We start from the raw sequence: 15,051 nt of genomic DNA on the forward strand, positions 1-15,051 counted from the left end.
TGGCAAACTCACTCATTCAGGACTGGTCAGATCCTTAGGGTGCCAGACCAGGGAGGTCCAATCTGTAGTCAATAGCCCTGAGCTCCAAGATATTCATGTTTAGCGTCAAGTTGTCCAGAGACCACACACTTTACATCCCAATGTGGTTCAATGACCATCACAGCAGTCATCATCTTTGTTCAGAAAGAGAGAGATGATGTCATTCCATTCTGCTGACTGAAGAGACTGGAACCTCTTCTCTGGCAGGTCAGGTCTTGCCAATCTAGAGTCAATCAAAGCTCCTAAGAACTCTATCATCTAAGACTATGTGAAGGAGGATTTACGGAGCACAAGGAATCCTAGTTGACAGTACAGAGAAAAGATGCAATTCAGTGCTGTCCTGGTTTCTTTCTGAGACCTGCCACTGATTAGCCAGTCATTCATGTACAAGCGGCCATGGATTCTCTGTTTCTTAATTGCACTACCACTACCATCAGGCATTTGGTGAACACGCTCTGTGCTGAGGAGAGTTTGTGAGGCAAAATCCTGTATTGGTAATGGTTTGGATCCACTGCATATCTTGGATACTTCCTGAGAGCAAAGGAGAAAGCCAGGTGGAAGTATGCATTCTAAAAGTCACAAACCAGTCTTGAGCTTGGAGGGGTGGGAGGATGGATGCTCCAGTGTTACCATTCTGAACCTGAGAGAGCTTTTGTATTTCTTTAATCTCCTGAAGTGTAGGACACATTAGGATGAAGACCCTCTTTTTTCTTCTACAGAATGAGGAAATACCAAGAGTAGAAGTATCTTTCCTTGTATTCCTGAGAAGCTTCTTCTACAGCTCCAAAATGGAGTATAAAGCACCGTTCTGACTATAACAGACTTGTAAGAAGGATACCTGTAAAGAGATGGGAAAGGGAAGGAAGTAGAGAGTCAAAATGTCTGATGCAGCCATAGGTGATTGATTATCTCTAACACCTATCAGTCTGATGTCAGGACAGATAATGCCCAGTGGAATGAGAAAGCAGCTTTTGAAGTCTGTGTTCTCTCGCCTGAATCAAATACGGCTCCTGACTGCCTCATCAAGCCCACTGACATATAAAAGGAGAAGTGTGTTTTGCTGAGAAAGAGAAAGTTGGCACCTCAAGTGACTTTTGGAGTGATAGTTTAATCTGGAGTCATAAAATGGTGTGCACTACTTCCCCAGCTCTGGCTGAGAACGGTACAGCGTGCAGTACGGAGAAGGGTGTAAATTCCCAGATAATATTCTTAGGATAGCTTTGGCATCCTTCAGCAAGTGCATAACACTCTCTGGGTATGTATACACTACAGCACTATTTTGAATTAACTTAATTTGAAATAGTTAATTCGAATTAAGCAAATTCGAAATAACGCATGTATACACAAAAACTATTTCGAAATAGCATTTTGCTATTTTGAAATAGCACGTCCACACTGAGTGGACCCTGAACCAAAGTTAAGGCTGGCCGGAACCAGTGCCAGCAAGGCATCAGGTTAGGACTCAGTGTGTGGGGCTGCTGCCTGAGGCTAACTGAGCTCCGTGCTTAAAGGGACCCTACACCCACCCCAGACAGACAGTTCTCAGGGTTCTCTGCTTGCTTGTCTACTTCGATGAGGGACAGCAAAGCAGTCCTGACTTGGGAGTGCCCTGAGTGCCCTCACTCGGGACACCACAGCACTCGGCCACATAGAGCCAGAGTTGGCCCTGGGCACGCCAGTGTGTCTCGTGGGGTCGTTGCCATCAGCCCGGCTGCACTTGCTGCAGGCTGCCATCCGGGGGTTCCATCGGAGCACTGTCAGGATCCAGGGGGCCCTGAGGGAGAGCGGCCACCCGAAGGAGCCCACAAAACCTCCCTGATCCTCCCCACTGGGGGCTCGTGCCCCATTCCTCCCTCACGTCCTTCCACTTACCCCTCCCTAGCCCCCTTTCCTGATGTCAAATAAAAGACACATATGTTCAAAAATATAAACTGGGTTTATTGAACAAAACTGGGGGGGGGATGAACCTCTGGGGAGACTGGGAAAAAGAGGTGGGGGAAACCTGGGAGGAGGGAGCTGGAAGGGGGAAGCAAGGGGAAGAAGGGGGGAAGCTCAGGGCTCAGGGTTGGGGGGTCTTGCAGGACCAACCTGACTTTCAAGCTAACCTGCTCCTGGGTTTGCATGTGGCCTTTGGTGGCCAGGCTGGCAGCTATCCTGGCATAGACGGCTGCATTCCTCTGTCTAGTGCGGCGATCATGACGTTGAGGGCATCCCCCCCAAATCTGAATAAGGTCCATGATCTCCACCCTGGACCAGGAAGGCGCCTGCCTTCTCTGGCCCCTGTCAGGCTCCTGGGAGCTGGCAGACTGCTCCTGGGGAGCGGTGGAGGGCTGGCTGCCAGTGGCTTGCTGGCTCATGTTTTGGGGCCACTGGGTCAGGGGCCCCGGTGGCCACTGCTGGCTCTGGGCTGGCAGGCTTGGAGCTGGCACAGACACTCTGGCCAGGGTCTACCCCTTTAATGTCTCCGGGCTAGGGGAGAGGAGAGTAAGCTTTCCTGATTGTGCCCAGAGTGGCCACCAGGGCTCCCTGGGAAGGGCTGGAGGCCCCCTATTTTGAATTAAGTGTCTACAGAGCACTTAATTAGAAATAGCTATTTCGAATTTGGCGTTACTCCTCGTAGAATGAGGTTTACCAAATTTGAAATAAGGGCTCCACTATTTCGAATTTATTTTGAAATAGCGGTTTGCCTGTGTAGACGCTGTTAAAGTTAATTCGAAATAACTGCTGTTATTTTGAATTAACTTTGTACTGTAGACATACCCTCGGTCTTCTTATTCAACAGCTCTGAACTCCTGAAGTGCAACTGTAACCTGCATCTCAGAATGACCAATGCTTGGAGCCACAATGCTTGGAGTCACAATGCTCTGCAACGCTCATCGTGACAGCCACAGACCTGGCTGAGGTAACCATTGCCACCTGCAAAGCCACCTTGGCCAACAGAAAACCTTTCATTATATCCTTAAGCACTTACCTGTTGTTATGACAGAGCTTTGTGAACAAAATTGTCACTCTGTTTCAAGCTAGAAAGTCATTTCAACAGTAGGGACTGGCTAGTAGCTATGTACAATATGTTGCAAGACTGAGGAGTGCTACTTCCTCCCAAAATAAGTCAAGGTGTTTGAATTCTTTGTCCTTCAGTGCATTTTTGTTCAGTCTCAACTTTTCATGTATAGCATATACATCTAAGGAGCCCAGGTTTGAGTGAGGGTAGACGTACTCAAAACCTGAAAGGGGTACCTTATACCTCTTCTTGACTCATTTGGCCACTGATGTCACCTGCCACAGGACTTCAGCCCTCATTATGGGAGGAGAGAAATCCTGACAGGATGTCAGACTGCTTGTAAAATTTCTCTGAGATGACCAAAGTCCACACAAGGCTCCCCTGGAACTCTTTGAAGTCACCCAGTACTAAAGATATTGCTTCATCTTGCAATGATGAGGAGAGATAATTTGTTTGAGAGAGGGGATGCTGGGGCATCTATGCATCATCTTAACATTGTGCAACTAGATGGGTCTGCCCACTGGGAAGGGACATCAGTTTCTCGTTCTCTGTGGTACAGACTGGGTTCTTGATGCTTGTGAAGACAGTCCCCAAATAAAGCTACAGTATCATAACTACAGGAGTTCAGATATTAGATTGTTGGCTGGACTAATGCCAGGCTTGACAGGCCAGTGATGGCTGGAACCTGTAGGAGCGCCCCATATGGGTCTTGGTGGCTGTGACTACAGACTTCAGAGTGGCCAGTTCACTGCTTGGTGATGGGAAGAACATATGCCTCCCCTCAGAGGGCATGCCAATGAATAAGGTACTTTTGTTCATGGAATCTCTACTGGTACTGGTGGATGTCTTGAAACCAACAATGGACCTGAGCTCATGCCCCAAGGCCTGGGTGGATTCCAAGAGATGCATCATTGACAGTGATGAACTCTGCCACATCACAGTCTGACCCCTTTTTTCCATTCCTCAGCAAGGCATGGGGTTTGTAGGACGTTTCTTCAGAGGGTGCACTACGTCTACACTTGCGAGAGGACACTGAGATCCTTCTAGAGCGTCTGCCTCAGTGTCCAAAGAGGTCCCTTTCAATTAGAGATGTAAAGGGTTAACCGGTTACCTGGTAAGGGTGATGTTTACCTAGTAAGTGGTTAACTGACAGCCTGACTAGGCTCGCAGTGCAGCATGGTGGGCCCAGCCAGGCAGGAGTGTCCCTGCCCACAGTATGGCATGACGGGCCCTACCAGAGCAGCTCCCAGCCTATGGTGCAGTGGACTTAGCCCAAGTAGCCTCCACCAGTGGTGCAGTGTGGTGAGCCTGGTCTGGCCTGATCAGCTGCCACCTGTGGTGCAGCAGGTACAGCCTGTCCTAGAGGTTTTGAATCTCCCATTTGAGAACTCCTTCATGGGATGGAGGGAGGGATCTCATTAACAAAGTTCAGTCCAGACAGCTGGGTGATCAATTCTGGGCAGAAAAGAAGATCAGAAGTAGTTTTGAAGAGTGGAGAACATTTCAAAGATCTTTAGTGTGAGCTAAGGACCTGCAGGTCAGACATTCACTACAGTCCATCTCACTGTCCTGGGTGGTAAAAGGGAATCAAAGGATGGTTGTGGCCGCCCACCCTTTATACTTTCATAAAAGAGCATGAGGCTCTACAAGGGGCATGGGACATTACTAAATCAAAATCTAGTTGTGTGTGCACGATGGTCACATGCATCAAAAGTGTGATCCCTGCTCAAAAAAGAAACTATACTTACAAAACAGTTGATAATTTCCTGTAAAGGGCTCTGTCCTTCTTGTGAGCACCCCTCTCTGGCCAAGGGGTGTCTTGTAGTCTCTCTGCCCGGCTGTCTGCAGGAGAGGAAGTGTTTGGTATGTGGCCTGGGACCAGGCCTCTTCTTACTTCCTGTTGTAGCCGCTGCAGCTTGGGGGGGCCAGACCCACCCATTCTTCTGGGTCCTGGGTCAGGGACCCTGTAAGTAGCTGTCAAAAAAAGTCCGTTGCTGTCACATTCCCTGGGCCACTTCCCTAAGAAGCTGCTCTGTCCAGCCCTTTCTCTCGGGCTTTGTGGTCAAGTTCTCCCTGGACTCTGTCCAGGGTTCTGCCAGGTGTTGTCATTGTCAGCCTGTGGACCTGATTTTGACCAGGTCTGAAGTTCATCTCCCACTCGGAGCTGTCCGGAGTGCTGCTGTTCTCCCAGTCAGCCCTTATGTCTGCTTGGGTGGAGCTCCAGCAAGGAACTGCCATGCTCTGGCCCAGCAGCTTCTTTTATCTCACCCTGCTGACCCTGAGTGACTGTTGCTCTATCCTGCGTGGAGGACCTCTCTTCTGCTCCTGTCACTGAGGCAGGGTGCAGCAAGGCCTCCAGCCTCTGTTGGGGCCTAATTCACCCCGTCACACTCTTCCCCCCTTGAAGAAGTTTGGTCAGAGCGTATCCACAAAAACAGTAACTGTGCCTGCCCTGGAGAAGAAATCTGCGTTCCCATGTTGGGACACCCATATTGGTGCTGAAGCCATCATCAGATCTGACATTGGAGCTGCCAGAATTGCAAAATGCCAAATAAACCGACAGTAATAACTGGCCAACCTCAAGAAGGCCCATACGTGTTTTATTGTGGGAACTGGGTTTTTGTCCAGGGCTTCAGTTTTGTCTTGAAGGAGTTGTATCTTCCCATTCCCCACCAGATATCCCAAATACCTGGTCTGTTGTATCCCAACATTCCATTTCTTGGGATTTGCTGTGAGCCCAGCTTCTCTCAGTTCCTGCAGAACAGTTGCTACATGGGTTAAGTGTGACCTCCATTCTTCACCAAAAATGACCATGTCATTGAAGTAGAATTGCCCACCTGATCTATTAGGTGCTGGAAAGTGGCTAGTGCCCCATGGAAGTACAAAGGGCATAATTATAAACTGGAAGAGTCTTAGTGGGGTGGAAAAGGCTTTTTTCTCTCATGAGTCCTCTGTTGGTATTTGCCAATAGCCCTTAGTTAAGTCTAAAATGGTACGGTATTGTGCTTTTCCAAACTGGTCCAAGAGTTCATCCATGTGTGGCATGGGGCAGCATTCATGGCTCTGAAATCGACACAGAAATGGATGGTGCCATCAGGTTTAGGGACAAGAACCACTAGACTGTACCCAAGGGCTTTGGGTCTCTGCAATAATCCCTAAGTCTAACATGGTCCTGTTCTAGAGCCCCCCCAGAGCTTTTCGGGAACTCAATATGTCTTATGTTGGAGTTTAGCTGCCTGAGTTGTCCGTAGCTGGTGTGCCACCAGATGGGTTTGACCCGGTAGCAAGGAAATGAGATTGCTGAAATCCTTCAACAAGTTTTTGGCTTGCTATTGCCTTGACCTGAACCCTTCGGTGCTACTAGCTGACAGTCCAGACATGATGCACAGAAATCCACAACCTCCTTATAGATCCCTGGCTAGAAGAATCAAGCCAGTAAGCAGGCTCAGGTCTTTTCCCACCCCAGATGGCCAGCAGAGAGGACTGAATGGGCCAAACATAGAACCATATTGCGGGCTTCTTGAGGCACTAGGAGTTGGTAGCTGATCTCCCCCATGTTTGGGTCCTTGTCAACTAGATAGAGCAGGTCTTTCCTGAGCTCAAAGTGGTTGACTCCTGAGCAACAACCCCATCAATGGCTGCAATCAGGGAATATACCTCCCTCGGGGTTTCATCTTCTTTTTGTCCTTGGACACAATCATATAAGCCAGTTAAATTTTCCAAATCTACCTTGAGGAGTAGAACCTCTCACGAAGGTTGCCCTTGGGCCGGAGGGTATGTCCCCTTCTTTGGAGTGGCATCATCTCCTTGCTGAGACAATTCCTCTTCTGGCTCAATTTCCCCACCCAGATGAGTTTAGAGCCATGCTCTACCTTCTTTCCATTACTGACAGATTTCCCTGTCTTCTCAGGAGAAGCAGGCCCTTCCAATAGGTATGTTTTCACTATGGGAAATAATTCCTCTAACATCTGGGGTGCTGGTTCCTCTGAAGTAAAGAATCCAGCTGGTGGAAGGAGCAATGAGGGAAACTGTTGCCAATCTCAGCCAATTATGACCTTCCAAGGAAGGTGTTTTGCTATGCCAACCCTGCTTCACAGTCCTTCACTTTCAATTGGATGCACTCTGTGGTGCTGGGGTGCACATCCCCATGTACACAGGTCACTTTTAGGGGATGATCATATTGGAGAGTGCTAAAGTCCAGTACTGATTCCTGAGTCAAGGTTTGAGAGCACCCTGAATCTACCAGTCCAAGCATCATGTATCCCCCCGTGATGACTTGCACCACATAGGCGTTTTGTTGCCAGTCAGGCTCCAGGTCAAAGCCACTACAAGTTTCTGTAACTTCACGATCTAAAAAGTCACATTCCATAAGGGGGTATGACCTGCTGAAATGTCCAGGATTTCCACAGCAGAAGTATGCCAATGATCCCACAGTGGGACCCAACTGACTTTGTCCCCTTTCATCACCTGGGATGCAACTCAGTGACAGCTGGAGAGGAAGAGGGACCCCGGGGTAGTGCCTCAAAGGGCATCATTTCTTTCTCATTTGTGTCCTCTGGCACCACTTTCCCTGCCCATGCTGGGTCTTCAGAACCTGGGGTGGACCAGCTCTCAGGATGAGGCCAGATAGGTTTGCTAAGCCTAGCCACAAGGAAAAAGTCCTCAGTGTTCTGGACTGCAGCAGCAAGCAAGTCCCGGTTGTGCCGCCATAACCACGTTTGAATTGACATCAGCAAAATCTCCAAATATTGCTCTAAAACTATGGAGTCCACGATACTGGAGAGTGTGTGGGCCCCGGGACACAGCCAACAGGAGGCCCAATCCTTGAGGCGTTGGGCCAGCACTCGGGGCCAAGCTCTAGCAAGAAAAGGTTCTATATGGAACCGGTGTCAATATGTCTTGGGGCAAATTCCCAGGCGATCTAGGATGGCAGCTTTCACTGTCCCATAGTTGGCGTCCCCTTGTCCAGAGCTCAGTAAGCTTCCTGAGCCTCCCTGGAGAGGAATGGTGCCAGACAGGCAGCCCAAATAGTTCTCTCACAGCTCATGGTTGTGACTACCTGCTCAAAGGGGACTAAGTAAGACTCTGGGACATCATGCGGTCCAAGCTTGGCCAGTGGTATCCCAAGACTTGAGTTTACTAGATTAGCGGGAACCGGAACAGACAGCCGCTGGAGTACTGCCTCGTGAAACTGGTGTTCTTGCTTTTGCCTCTGCTGCTGAAGTACCTCTAAGAGTATATTCTGCTGTTGCAGGGCAGCTTGCCGTGGCTCTGCTGTGCTTCCAGCAGGGCCTTCTGTGCTTCAGCAACACTATGTGGCTGCTGGGCCAGCGTCACCAACTCCTCCATCACCCCTTGGATACAGGGGTGGCTCAGGGCCCCACTTCTGGTACCAGTGTAAAGGGCTCTGCCTTTCTTGTGAGTGCCCCACTGTGGTCAAAAGGAGTCTTGTAGTCTCGCTACCTGGCTGTCCGCAGGAGAGGAATGTGTCTGGTATGTGGCCTGGGACTAGGCCTCTTCTTACCCCATGTGGTGGCTGCTGGAGGTTGGGGAGGGACGCAGGCCCATCCACTCCTTTGGGTCCCGGCCCAGGTACCCTGTAAGTAGCAGTTACCTGTCATGTATCAAAGGAGTCAGCTGCTGTCACATTCCCTGGGCCATTCTCTGGGAAGCTGCTCTGTCCAGCCCTTTCGGGCCTTGTGGTCAAGTTCTCCCTGGACTCTGTCCAGGGTTCTGCCAGGTGTTGCTGTTGACTGCAGGCTAGACTTCAGCTTGTGGACCTGGGTCTGACCAGATCTGAAGTCTAGCTCCCACTCAGAGGTGTCTGGAGTGCTGCTGTTCTCTCAGTCAGCCCTTATGTCTGCCTGGGTCAAGCTCCAGTAAGGAACTGCCATGCCCTGGCCCAGCAGCTTCTTTTATATTGGCCTCCTATGCCACGATTAGCTATGCCATTCTGTCCTGCTTGGAGGACCTCTTTTCTGCTCCTGTCGCTGGGGCAGGATATGGCAAGGCCTCCAGTCTCCATCTGGGCCTAGTTCACCCTGTCACATTCCTCCCCCCCTCAGAGAAGGTTGGTCAGGGCATGTCCCCGAAATCAGTAACTCATCCGGCCATGGAGAAGAAATCCACATTCCTGTATTGGGATCCTGGGTGATGCCTCCAGCCTCTATCAGGGCCTAGTCCACCCTGTCACACATCCTCTAAGAGACAATTCAGGATTTTTATTTTTTTTTTAAATAGGAAAGTTTCATCATTACACAGGTACCAAAAGCAGAAGAAATTCTATGTTACGCGAAATGTGAGCCTTTTTCATGTTAAATCAATTACGCAGATGATCTTTGGACTATTTCTAAATATTGTAATTAATGTGTGCAAGTCTATTGATAAAGTTTGGAGAGACCAAAATAGGCTAGATCAGAAACCAGTAGAAGAAGCTGAAAAGGGAAGGAAAGGAGCAGATCGACTTGACAAACTCACTGACTGGCTGAAAGGGTGTGGGTAGGTAGTACAAACCTTCATCAATGTGTTCTCATGTCATAATAGCCCTAAGTTTTAATTTAAGAAATAAACACATTCTAATGATGCAAGTGTAGTATTACTGCATCCCAAGCCATCAAAGATTTTCTACATGGACCTTCTTGGAATAGGAAGCTCTGATAACATATGTGTTATGAGATATCCATTTATGGAAAAACATTCTTAAAGGAGATAAAGGCCTGTTCATTTTTCTCGTGAATACTGTATTAAAAAGCATAGTGCACAACCATAACCTACTGTACAGATTATTTATGCTCCTCTTCTCATCAGGTTTTCCAATTTCTAAAACTTCAGATGTTAGTTAGGTTAAGTATTTGAAAGGCTGATATTTCCAAACTTTATTGTTGTTTTCCAGTTCATCCCTGTTTTCCACTAGATAATGATGTAGAAGTCTCTGCTGGGATAGTGGAGTGGTGAGCATTTAGTTAGTTGGCTGGCATGGGCAATTTTTTGTTTTGGTAAATCCACAATTTATGTGTTGGCATATATTCCAACAGAAACACTGCAAGTACGTCATGTTTCCTATTCTCATTTTTCAGTCAACACAAACTGATAAAAATGTTACACTTATGTGGCCTCTTAAGTCAATCAACCGTTAGGAGAGAACCTGAGTGCAGAAAATGTGCCACTAATTCTTATGCTGGTACAGAGTCCCAAATGAGTAACATACTTTTAAGCAATCAGACAGGGTATAAACTATATTAACAAACTAGCTTAGGAAGCTACACAGATGTTTCAGAGAAGAACAGTCTTTGGGTTAATGCCATGGAATAGCATTCATGATCTGAGTTCTGGTGCTGGCTTTGTCACACAATTTGAGTGTCCTTGAGAAAATCTTTCTGTGCCTCCATACTTCACTTCTAAAATGCAGACATCACTTTCTTTTGTCTGCCATACCTATTTAGATGGCAGCTGTTTTACTATTCTCTTACCATGTGTCTGTACAGTACCTAGTACAACTGGGCCTTGATCTAGCTGGGACTTATAAGATCTATTATAACACAAATAAATAATGCACAGCAATTCTTACATGGTCAAAAAAAAAAAAAAAAAAGATGACTATGCCGATATCCCAAAAATCTGATAAAGATATCCTTCATAAATGTCCACACGTTAACAACTTCTGATCTACAAGGGACACACAGAGAGGAAAGTTTTTTTCAGCTCAGTATATGCTGTTTTTTAAAGACAACGTAGTCTTCTGCAAATATGCAACAAATAACACAAGAGAAAGTTAATAACCTCTTCTTTCTTTTAGAGGTCGAGTTCTATAAAACCAAGTCTGCATGGGTTTCTATCCTAGCATCTTCAGGATGTTTTCTTTCAAGATGATCACTCAACTAGTTCCAGAAATTACTTCTTTTCAAAGGAGAATGTTCCTGGTACAATGGCTAATGCTTGCAATCTCCCAATTCTTCTAGCAAAGAAAGTTACTAATAAAAGACACCTTCTAGAAAAAGAAATATGCTCACCTTACATGCATAAGTTTGGAAAAAGCTCAACACGCTCATGTTCTCCTGTATAGAAAGAGTCTGTAAACCCATGAAGTTCCCAATTTAGTAAGCGTTATTATGGATTCCTTTACTTACTGCTGTCAGAATATCCAATACTGCTGAAGAAAGCCAGTATTTCCTTAAATTCCACCACTCGGCCATCAGGCAATTCATAGAAAATTCAATTTAGTTTGTCCTCTTCTTTAATCGTTAGGTATGGACTAAATCTGAAAGAAGAGAAAATGATTCCGCTACTGCTGCCTAACCAGGAAAAACTCTTTTTCTCCCAAAAGCCAGTACAAGACACCAACATCCTGCATCTTTCCCACCTCATTCCAAATTCTGCCAGAGCAGGAGAAACTGGGGAGAGGGAAAACATGAAAAGCTCTTCATCCATCAACAGTTCAAAATAACAACTCCCCACCTCTCCAAATCCCTAGACAATACAGAGAGATCTTTTTTACCCAAAGAAAGCTGACCATTTGAAAAATGTGTTGGCATGAAATAAGATTACATTTTTTATTAAAAGACTGCTAGTAAACATTGTGTAAAGAAACCAAAGAGCTTTTGATCTCTATATTCACAAAGTTTTATCATGATATTCAAGCATCAAAGCAGTATACACAAAATTCCCAATTCCTCCCCTTCTCAGGTATGCTGGACATTTTTGTGATTAAGTTACTATCTTCATATGAGAAATAACTTATTTAATTTTATTTAGAATGTAATTATGACACGTATTAGATATTTTATCCTGATTTTTGCAAAATTATAAGTTTTGTAATGAGATATAAGCTTTTCACCTGTGAGTAACCACTTTAAACCCAAAGACTAACAACTGTTATTAAGCAATAGATGTTTGGTGGCCTACATGAAATAATTTGTCTAAGTTAAGTTCCCAGGGGGCAGGTTTCCACGTCCTAAAAAGATACTAGACTGCAAAATGCTACATCTGACTGCAAAATGCTATTATTATTTGCCTTATATAAGGTCAAGGACTGAGCAGACCAGGAAACTGATCTAGTCACTTACTCAGATCAGAGTTGAGGTATACTCTCTTTTAATATGTATTAATTTGTATAATATACATTACCTGCTCCACAGAAAACTTCAGTCTCTGGGACTGTCAGCCTTTCAAAAGCATATAGGCACATACTCAAGTTAAAAAGCAACCATAACCTTGACTAAAAGAGCAATTTATATCTCAGAGCAACTGGAGACACTTTCTGGAACTTGTATTAGCCCTGATATTTGTAACACATGCATGTCATATACCAGCCAAGCTGCAAAGTTAAATTTAAAAAAGAAAATTAAAAAAAAAATAGACTAATGGAAGGACATGACTGTGTTAGAGGGCAAATTCAAATGTCGAACTCTTTCAGTATTGACCTCCTGTCTTCCTCCACCATGAGACTTCCTATAGGCTAGGGTGGTTCCTCTTCCTTGCTCTGGAACACTACCCCTCCCAAACGACTCCCTCCCCCCCCCCACACACACCAGGACAAAGTGCCTTCAGACCTTGCTTTAAAACATTCCTCTTCTCTAAAATGTGACCATAATTAACCCTTATGCGCCCATATTCCTTACTAACACTGGGACAAGTGTTTATACCACTATTTATTTAAAGTACAATGTCTTGTCATCCCTTTCTTCCACTCACATCTCCAGTTCTTCTTTCATGTTGCCCCCTAAATCTGGAGCAAATCCAGAAGTGACTTACTGATCCCCAGTGATCAGCTCTTTCATTCTTTCTGTCTCTCCTAAAATACCACTTTCAGTTGAGCTTTGGACAATAGCTCTGCTGTCAGTCTCTTTTCCCTGCAATAAAATATAATATTATAACATACTTTAAAACAATCCTGAAACTACCAGAACCACAGAAAAAACTTCTTTATGACCATTCCCATTCTTTCCTTTCTTCATACATTGTTAAGCAAAAGTCCCAACGTCCACAACACATGGACAAACCACGCAGGTGCCTGTTTGTGTTCAATATAGTACAGGATTGGAATCTCCGAATTAAAACTTTTTGGCATAGGATGCTCTTGTATTTGTTCACAAAATACTATGAGAACCTATTTTTGCTCCATAAAGCACTATATATACCCTAATTTTTACAAACACACAAAGTCATCTTGAGAGTGATTCACATGCAATGTTAGGTAAGTAATGTTCCGTTTTACTTCTCATTATTAAAAACCAGAGATACGTCATATAAAAGTGATATATAAACAAATTTACAAAATGTAATACATTATTTAAATATCTAGATCTTATATGGATACTGATCAGTATCACATATATTTTACAAGCACATGTAATGTTACTTTTCAGCAGAAAAAAGAACCCATAAAATGGAAAGATTAGCTCACTTAGAAAATTCTTACAAGTCAACCAGTCCCTGCTTCCCCCAGTAAAGAATAGTTAACAGAGTATATCCTTCAGTATTTTATTTAGTCTGATTTAAGGGTGGCTTAATGACACACTTTCCACTACTTCCATAAAGAGATCCATCATCACTTACACAATGAGATCTGTATCAGGATATTCCCCCAATTTCTCTCCACAATACAGAGCCTAAATATTTCTTTATTACTTAAATTATCCATTATTCTTAATTATGTAGTGCATCTTTTTCAGTAATCCCGCTCCTCATTAGGGATGTTGAATTTCAATTAATTAACTAACTGAATAGTCGATGGGATTTCCATCAACTATTTGATTAGTTGATAAGGACTAGAGCATTTCAACTTTGAGATGCATTCGAAGAGTGAAATGCTGTGTGGAGCCCGGAGCCAGCAGGGAGCCCCGCTGACTCCTGGCTCCATGCAGGTGCTTCTGCTTTGAAATGCACAAGAGCCCCAAAAGTTGGAACGGAGCATGGAGCCCGGGACCAGCGGGGAGTTACCCACTGACCCCGGGCTCCACATGGCATTTCAATCTTTCAGATGCACAAGAGTCCCCGCTGGGGCTCTTGTACATTTCAAAGAGGAAGTGCCACATGCCTCTGTGATAGAACCAGCAAGAGGGGGAAAAGTGACTAGTGTGTCGACTATCCAATAAGCTTTTGCTTATCGGATAGTTGATTAGTCACTTACATCCCTACTTCTCATTGGTGTTTACACCTTCCAAGTATATGTAAATGTATGCCCTCCTGCTCCAATTAATAGTTTAACCAAGCTACGGTGAGTGGGAAAGTGAAACCTAAATATTTTTCTGTAAAGTCAATTCCTCTTGTCCTTTTGGGTCATTTGAGTCCATCATCAGACTTACACCAATTAGTTAAATACATCTGGTACAAAGATGCCCAGAACATTTGGAAATTGCAGACATGAATTTATATGAAACACATACAAATAAAGCGTTTAGCGTATCCTTCTCTTGCATTCTCCATATACTGTTTGTATTTTTAGATCCTGACTCTGTAAAGACTTATGCATGTGCTTAACTTAATGCTAAACACTGAACTCTGTGTTCTCGTGTCACCATTGTGGAGCATTTTGGAACTTAGATTTCAAGTACTTCTTGGTCTTCCTTAGTGCTTATACAGCCCTTAGCACAATGCTGTCCCAAACCTCAGTAAGGCGACGAGTGCCTCTGCAATACAAATGGCAAATGTGAGAAGCTGGAATGTTTTAGTTAAGAGAATATTTCTCTTCTCCCCCTCCCCCTTCAGAAAAATGTTACACACATTTTCCCTACTTTTTTCTGCTTGAAATAAAAATGTGGGGTTTCTTTATTTACTGCCTTTGTCACATACCAATATAACAGCATTTGTTCAAGCTCTAAACTATACTAGGGTATGTCTACATGTGACAGGGCGCTCGCCCTGCACTGGCCCTTTAAGGGCAGACCCCGGCCTGAACCAGGGCCGGGGAATTTAGCCCAGCTGAGGCTGTACTAGCCCATTAGGGCCCAGCTGGGCGCTATAATAGAGAATGGGCTGCTGCTGTGGGGGGAAGCAGTGAGAACCTGGCTGCT

At 45.2% G+C, this 15,051-nt stretch overlaps 1 protein-coding gene across 5 annotated transcripts in view; it reads right to left on the reverse strand.

The window, feature by feature from the left end:
- Positions 1 to 15,051, reverse strand: part of ATXN7L1 (ataxin 7 like 1) — a 203,467-nt gene that overhangs the window by 152,760 nt on the left and 35,656 nt on the right. Inside the window, exon 2 of one of the 5 annotated variants that reach the window (XM_075910048.1) lies at positions 11,167 to 11,297. The exons of the other annotated variants lie outside the window; for them this stretch is intronic. The gene's annotated coding sequence lies outside the window, so the exon portion shown is untranslated. The remainder of the gene's footprint in view (positions 1 to 11,166; positions 11,298 to 15,051) is intronic. 5 annotated transcript variants of the gene reach the window in all.

Source organism: Pelodiscus sinensis, chromosome 1 (assembly GCF_052426305.1).
Source record: "Pelodiscus sinensis isolate ZL-2025 chromosome 1, ASM5242630v1, whole genome shotgun sequence".
Classification (NCBI taxonomy): domain Eukaryota; kingdom Metazoa; phylum Chordata; order Testudines; family Trionychidae; genus Pelodiscus; species Pelodiscus sinensis.